The following is a 17,358-nucleotide window of genomic DNA, read 5'->3' as shown; positions in this document are numbered from 1 at the left end:
AAGTTTACAGATGATTTTTATTTTCTTTTTACTATTTTCCATAGTTTTTTAAAACAGGCCTAATTACATTTATTTAAACACAAAGAACGTGAAGTAACCTGTTATTTCAGAATATGGACAAATTCCAGTCAAAAATATCCGCTAAAAGCTTGAGAGGTGGGAAAAGTAGTTTGGGGGATTTATTTGCTCTCTCAAGGTGATGAAAAGAAAAATATCGAATCAAAGAGTCTGAGTTATGGAATTCTCTGCTTCTGGGGTTCTAGTGCAGCCCCATTGGCCTGGAATTCAGGAAAAAACAGATACAAGGCATAAAATCCCACAGAAAGTTACATAGTTGCAACAGGACATTTAGCATTTATTGCTTGTTCTTCTAATTAACCTCTAATTCAACTCACTAGGCCCTTGCCTGCTAGCTTTAGTGAGTAAAGTTGAGGCCCTATGACTGGACTTAGCTTGATTTAATGTCATGTTCATTGAGGAGAATGGTTGGACATTTTTAAAAAAAACATGAGCATAGGAAATACCTGGAGTCATTTTTAACACTAGTCTGAACATGTAGGATAAAGGAATGTGTGTTACTGAACTGGGATTGCCAATAGATATTTAACCCAATGTGATTTGGTGATGATGTTCTTTCTTCAGATTTAATTTCATAATTTCCTCACTTATCTCAGACCACTCCATCAGTTCTCTTTCTGCCTTAACTGGTTCCTCTAAGTAACATGGGATAAGTCACTTAACCTCTGCTGTATCCTTTCAAAAATAGGCCTTTGTCATGGAATTTCCTCTCTCTAAACATCTCTAAAGTTCTGTTGGTGTGAAGAATTAGTAAGTCTCTTCTGGTTATATGAATTTAAGAAAACACTTAGGTTAAAGAGGGAATATTGAATTTTAATAGTCCTCCCTTAAAAGGCTTTACAACAGATTTTTTAGCTAGATGAGGTGGGAATATATATGCTAGCACCAGATTCCACTTCTCAGTCATCCAGCAGTTACAGCAAGCCAGGAGCTCTGCCTGTGCCTGAGTTGGCCATGAATAGACGAGTGAGGACTGCAGAGGCAGGAAATACGGGGTTAGGTTGATTTCCCTCTGTTAGCAGCAGCTTAAACCGGCATGCTGGGCAGCACTGTCTCCTATTGGCTACAGCTGCTGAGAGCAGCAGGCTGAGGGTTGACCTATATCTGTCAGGTGTAGGTCAAACCCTGAATTTGTTTGTTGCAAACTTCAGTCTTCTAAAACGCCAAGTTTCACTTGTGCTCAACCACATACAATATTTTTATCAGGATCTGTGATATCCTCCACCTGCGAAGAGCTTGCATCTGTGGGTTTCCCTCTCTGGATTCTTTTGCTTTCTTTCTCGCTGCCTCTCCCTCCTGTCACCCTCTTACCATTTTTGTCCCCTGCTTCCGTGTCATCCTCTGGCTGAGAAGGGTTGAGATGGTCACAGCTGTGCTCCTTCTAGTAATCACAGTAACACCAGCCCTTCTCTGCCTGCCCCAGTTTCCATCTGACCAAGCTATGCCCGTTCCTTTCAGTTGCAGTTATTGCCCCAGGTTGGCACAGCCTGTGCACATATGTGCTCTTCTGGGCCACCATGGGTTTCAGAATGTGTCAGTTGCTAATTACAGCTGCAGCTGTGGACAGAAATACAGCACACATTCAAAATATGGGTCCTAAAGTTCCTACACAGTAAATGTTTCTTGATAGTTTTAAGGCCACTTTTTTTCTTTTTTTTAAAGATAGACTTTAAATATTTAGACATGTATTTTTCTAGATGAGAGAATAAACGACTTGAATTTTCATTTATTCAGCCACCATCTGTGACAAAGGTCCTTTCCCTCTGCCTTTGGTCTCAATCAATATATGTATGTTGTTTTGGGACTTCATTGGTATTATGTTTGTATTTATTTACACTGATATCACAATGCGAAACTTATCGTAGTCAGTTCTGCCTCCATGCTGAAGCATCAGTACACTGTGGGCTTCCACTTACAATGCAGAAACTGCATTCCATGACCTGTTATCATTTCTTCAACGAGGCCTTGTAGTAATAGTAAAGAAGCCCAAATGATGGAAAAATTATTCTAGCACCTCAGGTCCCCAAGCATACAAACTACATCACGGTAATTTGAGATGGAAAAGACCTATTAAGTCATCCCACTGATTCTCTGAGGACCTGTGGTGTTTTTTCCCTCTCCGACATGCTGATCTACTTTTTAATGCCTTTTCCAATTGTAAATGGCGCAAGTGATGGGGTTTCCACCCTTCCCAAGGGATGATGCCGTACAGCCTATAATAGATCTCTCCATTAGGGCATGTGACTCGTTCAGCTGCCTAAATCATCTTTGTTTTGACTTTCATTTCCATCACTCCTCCTGCTGTCCCTTTGGACACTAAATAATTTCTCTCTGTGCCCGCTATTTACACCCTTCAAGTACTTGTGACCGATGAGCCAGTCCCGTTAGAGCCACGTGGTCATGCTGGGAGACTTGTCTCTTTCGTCTTCCTTCTGAAGGCAGTCCCTTCAGACTTATAAATCATATTTGTTGCTCTTCAATGAATGTCCATCAGTTTCTTAATAATTTGCCTCATTTCTTTGTTACTGACACTGCTCAGGAAAATCCCCTTTGTCTCCGTTGCTGCAAAACAAGAAGATGATGGTAGTAGAATCTCTGCTAACAGAAAATAAAGCGGAGCTTTTCAGCTACCAGGTATCTTTCTACCCAGGACAATGGAATCATCTAATCAGTTATCTTTAACTCTCTTACTTAGGGTGCACAATTGCTATGTTAACAGGTGTTAGGTGTGCATGTGGAGACAGGGATAGTTCATCTATATTTTATCTGGCCAGCCTTTGTTGTGGTGTATTTAGTTAATGCCCATTAGCTGTTTAAGTCATATTTCCCCACCAACCTCAATTCCCAGTTGGAAAAGCTTCCTTGAACTCCCTCAAGAGAATGCTAACCTCCTCCTTTCCATTAATACGCCCATGTTTACTGATACTAAATTGTGTGACATCAGCATCTTTGTCAGAGGAGGAATTCCTTTGTTATGAGAGAGGCAGAGTGTGCCCTTTACCTTGAATGAACATGATTGGTACTGCAAACCAGGATATTCTGGCAGTGGGTTTTGTAATTCCAGGGTCAATAGTGTTCAGCCTGTCCCGTCTGTACCCCTCTCCAGGGCCTACTCCCTGGCTACTCTGTGTGCTTGTACACCATCTAAAGTACTGACTTTAATAAGGTCTGGCCTACTGTGCTCATTGTTCATATTTATGCAATAATAATAATACCAACATAGTGCTTCACAAACTGTTTTTGTCTAACTGCATCATCCTATTTAGTAGTCACAACCATCCTGTAAGGAAGGAATTCTCATCTTTCTTTCACTAGGGAGGATACTGAGACTTAGAGAGGCTCTATTGCCCCAAATTTCACAAACATTCAGTAAATTCTACTTTGGAGTCCCTCTTGTCATCTCTCTGAAATCACTGGAGAACATGCTTTGTGAGCAGTATGTGAAGAGGCACTAACTGCATATAGGTTCCTAAAGTCACTGAAATGATGGCCATGGCATAATGTTTATCTGTGTTCTCCTTTTGGCAAAAATAGAGTAGCTAGACATCATCCACAGTTTTATATGAATCCTATTATCAGTAGGATAATTCAGTTGTTATTCGATGACAGAAAGAGTATATAAAAATTTATATGACATAGCTTGCTATCTCTTCCTAAACAATAATGTAATATTATTAGGCATGGACTAAAAGTAAGCTTATCTATTCAAATGCCAATTCAGACCCTAAGGGTATCTGTTTTTCCTGCAAAGCTGATGAGATTATACACCTAAGATGAAAGAAGAAAGCTATATTTCAATAAATGTTAATAACATGATTTGAAGAAGCAAAGAACTGAAAAATACTGAATTTTATTTATGAATAATATAAAAAGCAGAAATGTAATTTTCTACAAATACATGGTGGTAAAGAAGGCACAGCCTCCTAAAATCGTGTTAATAGCTAAGCAAAAGACATTTTATTTATTCTACAACTGATTTTCAAATAGGCTTACCAATATTTTAAATTTGGCATAAATGTGGTTATGGTAGGAGAAAAGCCTGTACTAAAAGGGTTTTATCCTTTAACAAACTGAAGTGACATCAAATAAATAAATGATTCTTCAGCTCCAGCATTCTGAAAAAAACCCAGGTCAGGAAAATTATGCATTTTGTTGTTACCTCTACCAGTAGTCCATTCCTTCTTATTGCTGAGTAGTATTTTATTGTATAGATAGTACACAATTTGTTTATACATTCACATGTTGATGGACATTTGGCTTCTTTCCAGTTCTGGGGTATTGTAAATAAAACTGTTATGTATATTTGTATGCAAAACAAAGAAGAAAAAGAAAATTATGCATTTAAGTGAATTGCCCTCTTCTGTGGCCTGGCCAGAGAAGGCAAATTGCAAGTGTATGCATATATTGTCAACACATAGAAATGTGTAGAAGTCACCATGTCTATCAATAGGGAGGGAAGAATTATTTCTTCTATATTAGCTTGTGGGCCCCCACTGTCTCATGTAGGGCTAACTCTAAATTGGGCTTTGTGGCTGGACTGGATGGTGCCTGTAACTTTGTAGGAAAAAAATTAAGCCAATGCATCTTTGAAGATACATCCTTAACTATGCCAGCTGTACCTTACAGTACCCACTGTTTAACTGTGGAAAAAAAAGGGGGGGAGGGGAAATGTTATCATACTTATTGCTTTTTAAAATTACTGCAAATGCAATACATGCTTACTATGGCAAAATTTAGAAACACAGATGAGGAAAACAAACTCAGATACTTTTCATTCCAAAATAACAACTTTTGACACACCCTTCCAAGCCTTATCTACATACCTGTATATGATATGTGTGTGTGCATATATATTCATCTTTTTAAAACAATAAGTTTTGGGTTTAAATCTGCCATAGTACTAACTAATTGACTACTTTGTTCCTTTAACTTAAGCTCTCTGAAGCCCTTATTGAAGAACTGATGCTGTTTTGGGCTGATATAAATAGGGTGACAAAAATACTTTAGTTATGTTTTAAAAAATACATTTACTTTACATGAATCTTATGAGGTTATAGGTCTTTTAAAAGTACAAGACCTTTTACAGTCAAACCATGGATAAATATAATGCCTAGAAAACGTATTATATCTGTTATTATGGACATTATTAAGGTAAATGAATATTTTCCAGGGGTTGCAGTGTGTCATTAAATTCTAGCACAATACAAAGGGACTTTTTTCTTGGCACCACTTAAAATAATGGCACAATTTATGATGGTATCTTAGGTTTGATGAAGTATTTAATCAAATCATGAGGTACTGGATGAACTGTCTTCAATAGGGACATCATAGAAGTTTTAATATTTGTGAATTATCTTAGGATAAGCTGGAAAAGCTAAAGAAACATTTATGAGAATGTCTGGTCTTGTGAGCAAAAAGGAAAAGCATTGTCAGGAGGAACTTTAAGCTTTAAGTGGTTCCAAGAAAAACGATGCTGCCAATTAAACAACAACAAGCCATTCATTTAAAATTTTATCCAAATTTCAGGGCCGGGTGCAATGGCTCACACCTGTAATCCCAGCACTTTGGGAGGCCGAGGTGGGTGGATCACCTAAGGTCAGGAGTTCAAGACCAGCCTGGCCGACATGGTAAAACCCCGTCTCTACTAAAAATACAAAAATTAGGCGGGCGTGGTGGCAGAGGCCTGTAATCCCAGCTACTGGAAAGGCTGAGGCAGGAGAATTGCTTGAATCAGGGAAGTGCAGGTTGCAGTGAGCCGAGATTGTGCCATTGCACTCCAGCCTGGGTAACAAGTGTGAAACTCCATCTCAAAAATAAATAAAATAAAATAAAATAAAATAAAATTTTATCCACATTTCAGAGATGTTAAAATGTAAAAAGTTTCTTATAATAAATAAACCATGGCATTTATTTAACACCTACACATTTCATAGACAATATTCAGTCATATACCATGAACAGATTTTTAGCACCCACTACATAATAGGTTATGAACAGAGAAGTTCCAAATTAGAATGGCTATCTTTGACATTTATTTCATTTATTTATTTTGGATTGAAATAAGAACAAAACATTCATATTTTAACATTTATGTTTCTATAGAGAATATTCTGTTTCCATACCTTACATTGCAGTCTCTAAGTGGGAGCAGAAGCCTTCCATGTGATCTTGAGTGTCTTTATCTCCTTGAAATTTGTCCTCAGAGATAACAAAATTCTCAGTTAGACTGCCCTTTTACCTTAAGAAGCATGACTCAGTTCTTTCCTTGCATCTTCAGGCTGCCAGTTAGTGACTTAATTCAGTTTTAATAAATTCATCAGGCTTGGAAAATGCAGATTCATTCCAATTTATGTGTATTATATCTTTTGCTGGGCCAGTCTAATCACCAGATTTTACAGATGAAGAATGTGAAACTCAAGCCAGTTAACTGATTCGTCTCTAATCATTGAGAAGGGGTTTTTTCCCTGTCACAGGTAGTCTGTCCAACACAAAGTCCTGTTCTCTTGAAGCCTCCCTTAGTCTTAACAGATCCAAATATGTTCTTTCAGTTGCCTGAGAAATCCATTTTCTTCTAAATTTTCTGAAATTAAAATTCATCCTCTTTTTAACATTCTGCCCTGTATTGGCAGATCCTGTCTAGTTTCCAAATTTGCAGTCATACATTTTTCCCTAGGGAAGAGAAAGAGATATCCCCTATTTATCCACAAGAGTAAACTGCTATCTGGAATATATACATACAACCACTACTTCGTCAAATATAAATTAGCTCTAAGTGGGAGAAGGTAAGGGAACAACCTTTCATAGACTCCCATCCTTTCCCCTTCGAATTTTTACCTTGAATTATCTTGCTTTCTTGCTTTAAAATGGATTATCTGTAAACCATGTGATAGAAACAGAAAGAAACATAAAATAAATGTTTAAAATGTGAAATTTTGATTAAGTTAAAGAATCACACTGAGCCTATGCAAGAAAGTATGGGACCCTATCATCACTGGTGGAATCAGTTTATCCAGCTGTGTCCTAAATGATTATGGTTTATTGAGCCACCTCTGAGCACCTCCCCGTCTTCCCCAGTGTCCTGCTTCCTTGGGCCAAAAATAAACCTGTTAGCTGGAAAACAAGCTAGATGAGTGTATTAGTCCATTTTTGCATTGCTATAAAGAACCGAAGACTGGGTAATTTATAAAGAAAAGAGGTTTAATTGGCTCACAGTTTCACAGGCTATACGGAGCATGATGCTGGCATCTGCTCAACTTCTGGAGAGGCCTCAGGAAACTTACAGTCATGGCAGAAAGGAAAGGGCAAGCAAGCACCTCACATAGCCAGAGCAGAAGGAAGAGAGATATAGTGGGGAGATGCCACACACTTTTTTTTTTTTTTTTTGAGATGGAGTTTTGCTCTTGTCGCCCAAGCTGAAGTGCAATGGTGCAATCCTGGCTCACTGCAACCTCTGCCTCCTGGATTTAAGAGATTCTCCTGTCTCAGCCTTCTGAGTAGCTGGACAAGGCTTGACATAACCCAGAACAATATTGAGGTCAGGTGCTGTAGCTCATGACTGTAATCCCAACACTTTGGAAGGCTAAGGAGTTTGAGACCAGCCTGGGCCACATAGTAAAACCCCATCTCTACCAAAAATACAAAAAATTAGCCAAGTGTGGTGGTGTACATCTGTGTTCCCAGCTACTAGGGAGGCTGAGATGGGAGGATCACCTGAGCCTGGGAGGCAGAAATGGCAGTGAGCAAAGATTATGCCAATGCATTTCAGCCTAGGTGACAGAGTGAGACTGTCTCAAAAAAATAGAAAATAAAATATATTGAGACAAGTCTGGTGTGTGTGTGTGTGTGTCCAAATGGACAATGATATTTGCAAAGAACTTAGATGTGCTTTTTCTTTGTATTATAGTAAAGGACATAGCTAAATTCAAAGCTACTTTTAATCACAAATAAAACTAAAAATTATCTCCAGAGAGACAAATATAATAAATAATTACATAAAATAAAATTCAAGTAACATTGTGATTACAGAGTTCTAACATTTTATTGATATTGCAAACTTTTGGTAATATAAACATAGGAAAATGATTTTAAAATTGAATTATATTATGACTTCATTTCCTGTTTTCATTACTCATTAAAACCTTGATAAATATGGAGAATGAAATGAGCTATATAATTACAACGTGTCAAAGTTTCTTTTAGATGCCATCTACATTAACTGCAAGACTATTTTAAAACTAAGTATGTGTGCCAGGTGGCTGATAGGAAATTCTTAGCTCAACAACCATTTTTTTGCAGAATTTTTCTGTTCTTTAGCTAACAATAAGAACATAACTACCAAGATAACATTTATTGAGTGCTTACTATGTTCCAGGCACTGAGCTAGGCCTAGCTTTAAAAGTATGATTTTATTTACATCTTAAGCTGTAAGAACCCCATGAGCTAGGTATGATTATTATCTTCATTTTATACACATACTATCATGTGCTTAGCTGTGTGCCTTCTGTGTGCCTTCTGAGTAGAGGGTTTTAGGCAAGGGCTAAAATAATTCTGATAGTTGTATATGATAGTTTAGCATAATAAGAAATTATGGCCAGATGCAGTGGCTCACACCTGTAATCCCAGCACTTTGGGAGGTTTAGGTGGGCGGATTGCTTGAGGTCAGGAGTTCAAGGCCAGCTTGGGCAACATGGCAAAACCCCATCTCTACAAAAAATACAAAAGTTAGCCAGGTGTTGTCGTGCATGCCTGTTGTCCCAGCTACTCAGGTGGCTGAGGTGGGAGGGTCACCTGAGCCTGGGAGACAGAGGTTGCAATGAGCCATGATTGTGACATTGCACTCCAGCCTGGGCAACAGAGTGAGACCTTATCTCAAAAAAAAGAAAGAAATTATATGAAAAGCTAATTTTATTTCCAGTGTTGGACAGAATGACAGTTTGCTGCTAACAGTGGGCTCTATGCTATTTAATAAATTCTTCCTCACCCTATACAAAATTCCATTCCTAATATAATGTTATTCTATTCTTTTTTTTTTTTTTTTTTTTTTTGAGGCAGAGTCTCGCTCTGTCGCCCAGGCTGGAGTGCAGTGGCCGGATCTCAGCTCACTGCAAACTCCGCCTCCCGGGTTCACGCCATTCTCCTGCCTCAGCCTCCCGAGTAGCTGGGACTACAGGCGCCCGCCACCTCATCCGGCTAGTTTTTTGTATTTTTAGTAGAGACGGGGTTACACTGTGTTAGCCAGGATGGTTTCGATCTCCTGACCTCGTGATCCGCCTGCCTCGGCCTCCCAAAGTGCTGGGATTACAGGCTTGAGCCACCGCGCCCGGCCGTGTGTTTTATTTTAAATTTTATTTATTTATTATTTATTTATTTTTTTTTGAGGCAGAGTCTCGCTCTGTCGCCCAGGCTGGAGTGCAGTGGCCGGATCTCAGCTCACTGCAAACTCCGCCTCCCGGGTTCACGCCATTCTCCTGCCTCAGCCTCCCGAGTAGCTGGGACTACAGGCGCCCGCCACCTCATCCGGCTAGTTTTTTGTATTTTTTAGTAGAGACGGGGTTACACTGTGTTAGCCAGGATGGTTTCGATCTCCTGACCTCGTGATCTGCCTGTCTCGGCCTCCCAAAGTGCTGGGATTACAGGCTTGAGCCACGGCGCCCGGCTGTTATTCTATTCTAAATTTTAAAACTTTTGCAGAAAATCATTTTACGTGTGTGTGATATGTGCAAAGCATTCTTTCTAGTAATATATGTCGGACATGTTCAGTTTAGAAAAATGTAAAGAAGCCCAGAGATGAAAATAAACGTCATCCTTTATCCCATTAACCACAGGGAACTACTATTAATGTTTTGGCATATGTTCTCTCAGTTGTTTTTATATATGCATATGTAAATATATATTTAAATTCAATTAGAAACATACTTTACAGTTGAGTTTGGTTTTTCTGGTTTTTTAAATTCACTTGATAATATGTCATCAACATTTTCTTATGTCATTAAAATTTCTTCCACATAATTCTAACAATAACACAAAATTTCATTATATGGATATACTCTAATTTATTAGACTAATTTCTTAATGTTGGATATTTAAGTAGGCGGAGGAAACTTTAAATATAAATAGCTAAAGTCTTACTCATGCTATAGGCCTCAGATCTTTAATGATTAAAAAAATGTGCCCAGTAAAAGCCTTGGACTAAAGCTCTATTGATCTGAATTTTAATGTAAAATTGCAGGGCTGAAGGTGGCGTCAGAGGAATATAGTCCATTTTTCTATTTTCAGACAGGACTGTATCACTATCCTAGATGTATATCTCTAGAAACTATTCTTGAATTTAATGATAGCAGAAGGTTTCATAACACTGCCCAATGTAGCATTACAGTGAGTTGGTCCTGTAGCACAGACTCTGGAAGTAAATAGACCCTAAGACCAAATACGAGGTTAAAGGACTTTGACCTTTGACTTTGACCTTGACTTTTCTACCTCCTCATTCTTGGTTTCTATCAGTCTTGCAGGGTATCTGTGAAGATTCCATGAGATAGTATACATAGAGTGCATAGCAGTGTGAATGCTGAACATATGCTTTTATTTACCCTGTTCCTCTTAAATCTTTAACTAATTTCCTTACATTCTTTCTATGATGAAAAATCCCCAAACACCGATATCTATGGCACTAAACATACCTGAAGGCCATAACTAACCCCTCCTTGAACTTCTTCTGCAAACTAAATAAAGCTAAATCATTTGACTTTTTCTAGAGTCTACATTCATAATTCTTTATTAAATGTAAGACCATCCTAAATTGTAGGACCCCAAATTAGGCAGGATTTATTATAATTGCTCTGGGTGGTGATAGAGATTGTGGTGTAAGGTATAAGAGTACACCTTATGCATTATGTTGATGCCACTATAGCAAGAACTTGCTGGATTCTTATTTTAATTTCTTTCTTTCTCTCTTTTTCTTTCTTTCTCTCTCTCTTTCTCCTTTCCTTTCCTTTTTTTTTTTTAATTTTTTTTTTTTTTTTTTTTTTTTTTTTGCAGACATGGGATCTCACTCAGGCTGGAGTGCAGTGGCACTATCATAGCTCACTGCAGCCTCAAACTCCTGGACTCAAGTGATAATTCTGCCTCAGGCTCCCAAATAGCTGGAACTATAGCCATGCACCACTACACTTGGCAAATTTTTAAAATTTTTTATTAGAGACGGGGTCTTCTTATGTTGCCCAGGCTGGTCTCAAACTTCTTGTCTCAAGCAATCCCTCCTGCCTCAGCCTCCCAAGTTGTTGGGATTACAGGTGTGAGCCACAATGCTTGGCTTGAATTCTTAAAAAGAACTTATGATGTAATTAACTCAGGTTGTACTTGTAGGCCATCATGACAAGGATGACTGCTTTTCTGTACTGTACTTATTTCTTAGTTCTGATTCTTTATCTTACTTAGAAGCAGCTCCTTCATTGTTTCAAGTTGGTTTCATTAATTTGAGTCAGTTTTACTCCTATGGTGTTATCTACACACTCTTTTTTGTTACTTGTTTTGTTGATTTTGATTACATTTAGAGGGAAATGAATTTATGTGTGCTTCCTCAGATCAAGGTGAAACCATGACACATCTATGTGGTAAAGTATAGCTATGACATAGAAATAAAGGGTACCTCTTTTTAAGCAGTTTTCTCTTAATGTAAGTCCAATAGTGCTGAAATTGTCTTCAGACTTACAAGTTTGAGTATATTTTAGTATGTCATCTGTGTGGATTACAAATTTGTAGGCTTTGGGTCTGAAAGCTGTAATTATCAATGTTTGAAAGACATCTGTGAAGTTGAGGATATGGAGACAATTAGCCAAACGTTAGATATATAATTACCACACCCTGCCTTCCTATCAGGAACTCTGGATATTTAAAACAAATTAGGACCTTTAGACAGGCCCTTCTCTTATCAGGGTGCATCATCGGGTTGCCCTGAATGTAGGTAATCAATCTCTTAGGCAGTAAGTGTCCTCTCTTGCATATACTATTAGCTCACAGGTCTTTCACAGACCAAGGTGGAAAAGATCCATGCCTCTCAATTACATCCCTGGCTCTTGCTACAGAGGCAATTTTTATAGTGAAGAAAAAACACTGGGGAAAAAAGTCACCCAATTTTTATAGTGAAGGAATCAGAAGACCTGACTTCTACTTGTAGTCTCTCATGTGCTATCTGTGACCCCAGCCAAGGTTGTGGGCCTCCATTTCCCCATCTGCCAAATGGAGACAGCATACATGTTCTAACGTCACAGAATTGTTGCCGTGATACAAAAAAGTCATAGATCTGAAAGTGCATATAAAAGTTCCGTGAAGTTTCTATAAAACCCAGGAAGCAGGGAAAAACTCATGCAGAGTCACACCATTTCCTTGGAATTTTGAACATTTGTTTCTCTTCCCATCTATGGCTAAGTACTACACATATATGTTTTTGATATTTATGAAACCATTGAGTACATAGTTACACTATGAATAGTTATGACTGGAAAGTATTGAGAAAAATGACAAAATTCCTTGTTATTGATAATTAATAAAGGAACTAATCCTTTCAAGGGTAAAGTTACTTAGACTTGGCTCACGGCACTTATGCTCTAACTGATTTTCTTTTAAGAAAACTCCTGAAGAGTTTTCTAAGCACAAGTGAAGCGAGATTGGACCCTGAGTACGGAAAGTGGGCAGCTAAAGCTTCTTTCCTCAATAACAAGTTTAAGTGCCTTATTTTTGTATTATTAAGTGACACTTATAAAAATACTTTGTTGAGTAATGGTGCTGTGGCAAAACTAAAGTTTATTTAGGACACTGCTCCGCCCAAGGTGAGCAATTAAAGCAGGTATGTAAACCTACTGCCCTGGGCTCCTCCACGCACCCTCTTGAGTAGTGCTAGAAATGAAAAAGGGTGTGGGACAAGGCACATGGCATGGCTGGGGGTGAGAAGAAGTTGGAAGGGCAAGAGGAGGCCCTATGAAAGAATGAAAAAAGTGTGAAGGTTGATAGGGAATCTATAACTAAAAATGGATTCTAACTGATGACTGATATCACCATGTCAAGTTAATACAAATTTAGGTGGCATAAGATTGATTAAAAAACAAACAACAAAACATTCTTTTCCCACACGGTATAATAATAGCCATCTTATTTTAAATGTAGCCAGGAAGGGTTGTGTGTGTTCATGTGATCAGGTTTCCTCACTTCCCACACCTGGGGAAGTATCAGCTAATATTGGTTTAGCACTAATTTATACCTGATGGTCAGGATCAACTAGAATGGAGAAAAACTGGTACAAATTAGAGGGGCTCTGTGGTCCCAGAAAGCAGTTTGGGCTGCGACTATTGTGTATCAATACAAATCAGTTTTTCTAGGAGGAAATGGAAAGAAATTTTTCAAGGACCCGAATCTATTCTCAGCCGCTGTACTGCTAGTGTGCTCAAGATTTTGTTTAAAAATGTTAGGAATGGATAAGATCAAGTTGCATTCTTAGATTTTACTATGTTTAGTTTATTAATCTGAGAGTTAAGCAAACTAGAAGCAGAACAGGCTTTAAAATATCTGACTCATTATTATAAATAATAACTGTTAGCCAGTCAGGTCCATTTCCCTTTTCCTCAGTGAAATTCGCTATAATTAAAAAAATCTATAACCCAGTCTCATATTTTCAAATACCACTGTAGATTATTTGGAACCATAGAATTAGATACAAATCATGTAAAATGAATAGACCTCTTAGATATTTTTTTTAAAAAAAATTGTACAGGTAGAATTTTAAAAGCTGTTTTCTTTTGGTAATTTCCATGAATTGATGTCAGGTATCAATGTTTCTATGTATTTGGCTGAAAATGGAGATAATATTTTGGGCCTGCAATTATACTTGGTAAACTTTTATTTATTTCTAATCTACTGTTTCGCAAATTTGCCTGATCATAAAGATCACCTGAGGAACTTGTTAAAAATTATACAATCCTAACCCTCCGATCAGCAGACCAGCTGAATTAGACTCTCCAGGAAAGGGGACTGAAATCTGTGTTTTTAGCAAGGGACCCAGATATGCCTGATGGCCTCACATGTTTGGAAAATACAGTTTTGTTTCCATGTCATATTCCTCATGATGCCAGAGCTCTTCAACCCTATATTCACTTCTGACTATCTTACTCTTCACTGATTGTACTGTTTTCTACTCCACCCTTCCTGTATTAATTTGTTTTGTGCTGCTGTAACAGAATACCATGGTCTGGGCAATTTATAATGTTACCACACACTGGGTAATTTATAATGAACAGAAACTTACTGGCTCACAGTTCTGGAGGCTGTGAAGTCCACTATCAAGGTGCCAGCAGTTGGTGAGGTTCTTCTTGTGGCATCATCCCATGGCAGAAGGTGTCACATGCTGGAAGAGCAAAGAGAGAGGGAGAAAGAGAGAGAGAGAGAGAATGAATAAGAGGGGTGAACCCACTCCCATGATAATGGCAATAATCCATTCATAAGGGCAGAGTCCTCATTACCTAATCACCACTTAAATGTGCCACCTCTTAATACTATTACAATGGCAATTAAATTTCAGCATGAGGGGGTGGGGGCAGAAAGAAAGAAAAAAAATTCAACATGAGTTTTGGAAAGGACAGACATTCAAACCACAGCACCATCTAAGAAGTAAGGCACACTTAATCAGCCACTATGGCCTTTTGTAGCAGTGAGTGTCTGCTCTGGTGGTAGTGGAAAGCAAGTCTTGGGCAGGGAGGTAAGGGATGGAATGAAGGGTTGGAAGTATGGTTCAGAAAAGTCTTTCAAGAGATTCTGATCTTCTCCTTGACAATTGGTTTGTAGATGACTTTGCTACCTTCTGAAGTGGCCACACTCAACCTCCCTTTGCTCTATCCAAAACTTTGTCTTACTTTTGACTTATCCTCCTTCCTTCCTGTAGTAGAAGGGGAAACATTGTGCCTTTTTGTCAATGTTGTGCTCTTGATCAAATCCTCTAATGCTAATAGAAACTAAATCTATTAATCTTCCTCCCCATTCAAACACTTCTTGATTTTTTTTCTCCTTTGGCTTCTTTGGCTTATGGGTATATCAATAGGCATTTTTTTCTCTTTTCTTTTTTTTTTTTTTTTTGAGACAGAATTTCATTCTTGTTGCCCAGGCTGTAGTGCAATGGCATGATCTTGGCTAACCGCAACCTCCGCCTCCTGGGTTCAAGCAATTCTCCTGACTCAGCCTCCCAAGTAACTGGGATTACAGGCATGGGCCACCACGCCCGGCTAATTTTGTATTTTTAGTACAGATTGGGTTTCTCCATGTTGGTCAGGCTGGTCTTGAACTCCCATCCTCAGATGATCTGCCCGCCTTGGCCTCCCAAAGTGCTGGGATTACAGGTGTGAGCCCCGTGCCTGGCCTCTCTTTTCTTTTAAACTAAACTAACATGTACTTTCTTTGGTTCTGCTGAACCCCAAGATCCCATTTTATATCATGCCTTATTTTAACTGTTAAACTTCTTAAAAGGAATATTCTGCATTGATGCATCTACCTTCTTACCCATCTTGTTAACTTAGTTGTAATCTGGCTTCGATTGGGCCATATTTTATGAACACTATTGGCTTGAAGATGATCAGTGATGAGATCCAGTGCTTTTTGCTTAGCTCTTAAGACTGCTTTCCCATTCAACAGCATGTGACATTACTGACCACTTTACCCTTTCCAAAGCTGCATCAGTTAGTGGTCATTTGATATAAGAGCAGAAACCTACTCAAATTATTGAAATGACAAAAGGGATCTGAGTATAAGACTATAGGAAACTCTCCCACAGAAAGTACAGTAGGACTGTACAAGGACTGGAATAATAAACGATGAAGCCATCAGCAACAAGTAAAGTTATAACAAGTAACTATTGAACACGTGGTATATCCTAGGAACTCCATAGGTGTTAAGTGATCAAGCAGTGAACAGAAGAGACAAACAAGGTCGCTACCTCCAGAGACTTTACAATCTAGTAGGAAAGAGTTGTCATTAGGAGGTAAACAAATGTCTATTGACAACTTTTAATGACCAAAATAGATGGAAAAAAACTGACTTAATGATAAATTATTATAGGTTATTAGTGATGGGTGAGGACTCAGGAAGGACATTCTAAGATGTGGCATTTCAAGGGAATTGAGGAGCAGGGAGGTAGAAGAAGTGATTAAGGCAGAGGATACACCCGTATGCAGGCCATGCAGGAGTGTTTCAGGGGAAGCGAAAGGAGGCATTGTGGCTGGAACTGAAAAGGGGAGGAGGAGAGTAGAGCAAAAGTAGTCAGGTATTTTAAGGACTTTGGATGTCATTGCAACGTTATTAGAAGACACCGAACCCCCCCCCCCTTTTTTTTTTTTTGAGACGGAGTCTCACTCTGTTGCCAGGTTGAAGGGAAGTGGCACGATCTCGGCTCACTGCAACCTCCACCTCCCTGATTCAAGTGATTCTCCTGCCTCAGCCTCCCGAGTAGCTAGACTACAGGCACGTGCCACCATGCCCAGCTAATGTTTGTATTTTTAGTATTGACAGGGTTTCACCATGTTGACCAGGATGGTCTTGATCTCTTGACCTCGTGATCCACCTGCTTGGCCTCCCAAAGTGTTGGGATTACAGGCATGAGCCACCGCACCCGGCCAACACTGAACCTTTTTAAGCAGGAAATGTGGCTCAACATATTTCCAAGTTTACCCTGACTGATAAGTAGAAACTAAATGAAAGAAGACAAGAATAGAAGCTGGGAGACAAGTTGAGTAGCTGCAACAATAGATTAGGTAAGAGATGACAGTAGTTTGACTTAATGTAACAGCAGAAGAGATGGAGAGAAGTGGATGGATTAGACATCTATTTATTAAGAACAAATGAGAGGACTATCTGATGGGTTGGAGGGGGTGATGGGGAGAGAAAAATGAGTAATCAAAAGTATTGTCTAGGTTTCTTGTTTGGAATAACTGGATAGATGGTGAAACCATTTACTGAAATGGGGAAAAAATGGGGACAATTTTCTCAGAGGTTAAGAGAAAGCAGGAATATGGAAATTAAGATTTTAGTCCCATTTTAGACACATTCACTTCAAGTATTCATGGGGACTTGACATATCAAACAGACAACTAGATATACAAATATGAATCTTGGAGAGTTTCATTTAGGAGTTGCCAGCATTTTGTAGTATTTAAAGCCATGGGAATGTCTAAGATTATCAAGAAGATGAGTTTATAGAGAAGCAAGCAGAGAATAGAGCCCAATTTTTAGAGGGGACTAGAGGAGGAA

General features: G+C 38.7%; 1 long non-coding RNA gene across 2 annotated transcripts in view; it reads right to left on the bottom strand.

The window, feature by feature from the left end:
* Positions 1-334: 334 nt before the first annotated feature.
* Positions 335-17,358, bottom strand: part of LOC108543413 (uncharacterized) — a 25,087-nt gene continuing 8,063 nt past the window's right edge. Inside the window, exons 2-4 of one of the 2 annotated variants that reach the window (XR_001889558.1) lie at positions 14,372-14,470; positions 6,201-6,747; positions 335-2,640 (exon numbers count right to left, since the gene is read on the bottom strand). This is a non-coding gene — a long non-coding RNA (uncharacterized LOC108543413). Of the gene's footprint in view, positions 2,641-6,097; positions 6,748-14,371; positions 14,471-17,358 lie in introns of those variants that run through there. The other variant, XR_001889557.1, reaches the window with a different exon arrangement.

This window comes from Rhinopithecus bieti, unplaced genomic scaffold (genome assembly GCF_001698545.2).
Source record: "Rhinopithecus bieti isolate Rb0 unplaced genomic scaffold, ASM169854v2 scaffold_23881, whole genome shotgun sequence".
NCBI lineage: Eukaryota > Metazoa > Chordata > Mammalia > Primates > Cercopithecidae > Rhinopithecus > Rhinopithecus bieti.
Note: the sequence above shows the minus strand (reverse complement) of the source record. Positions and strands in the feature narration are given on the sequence as shown.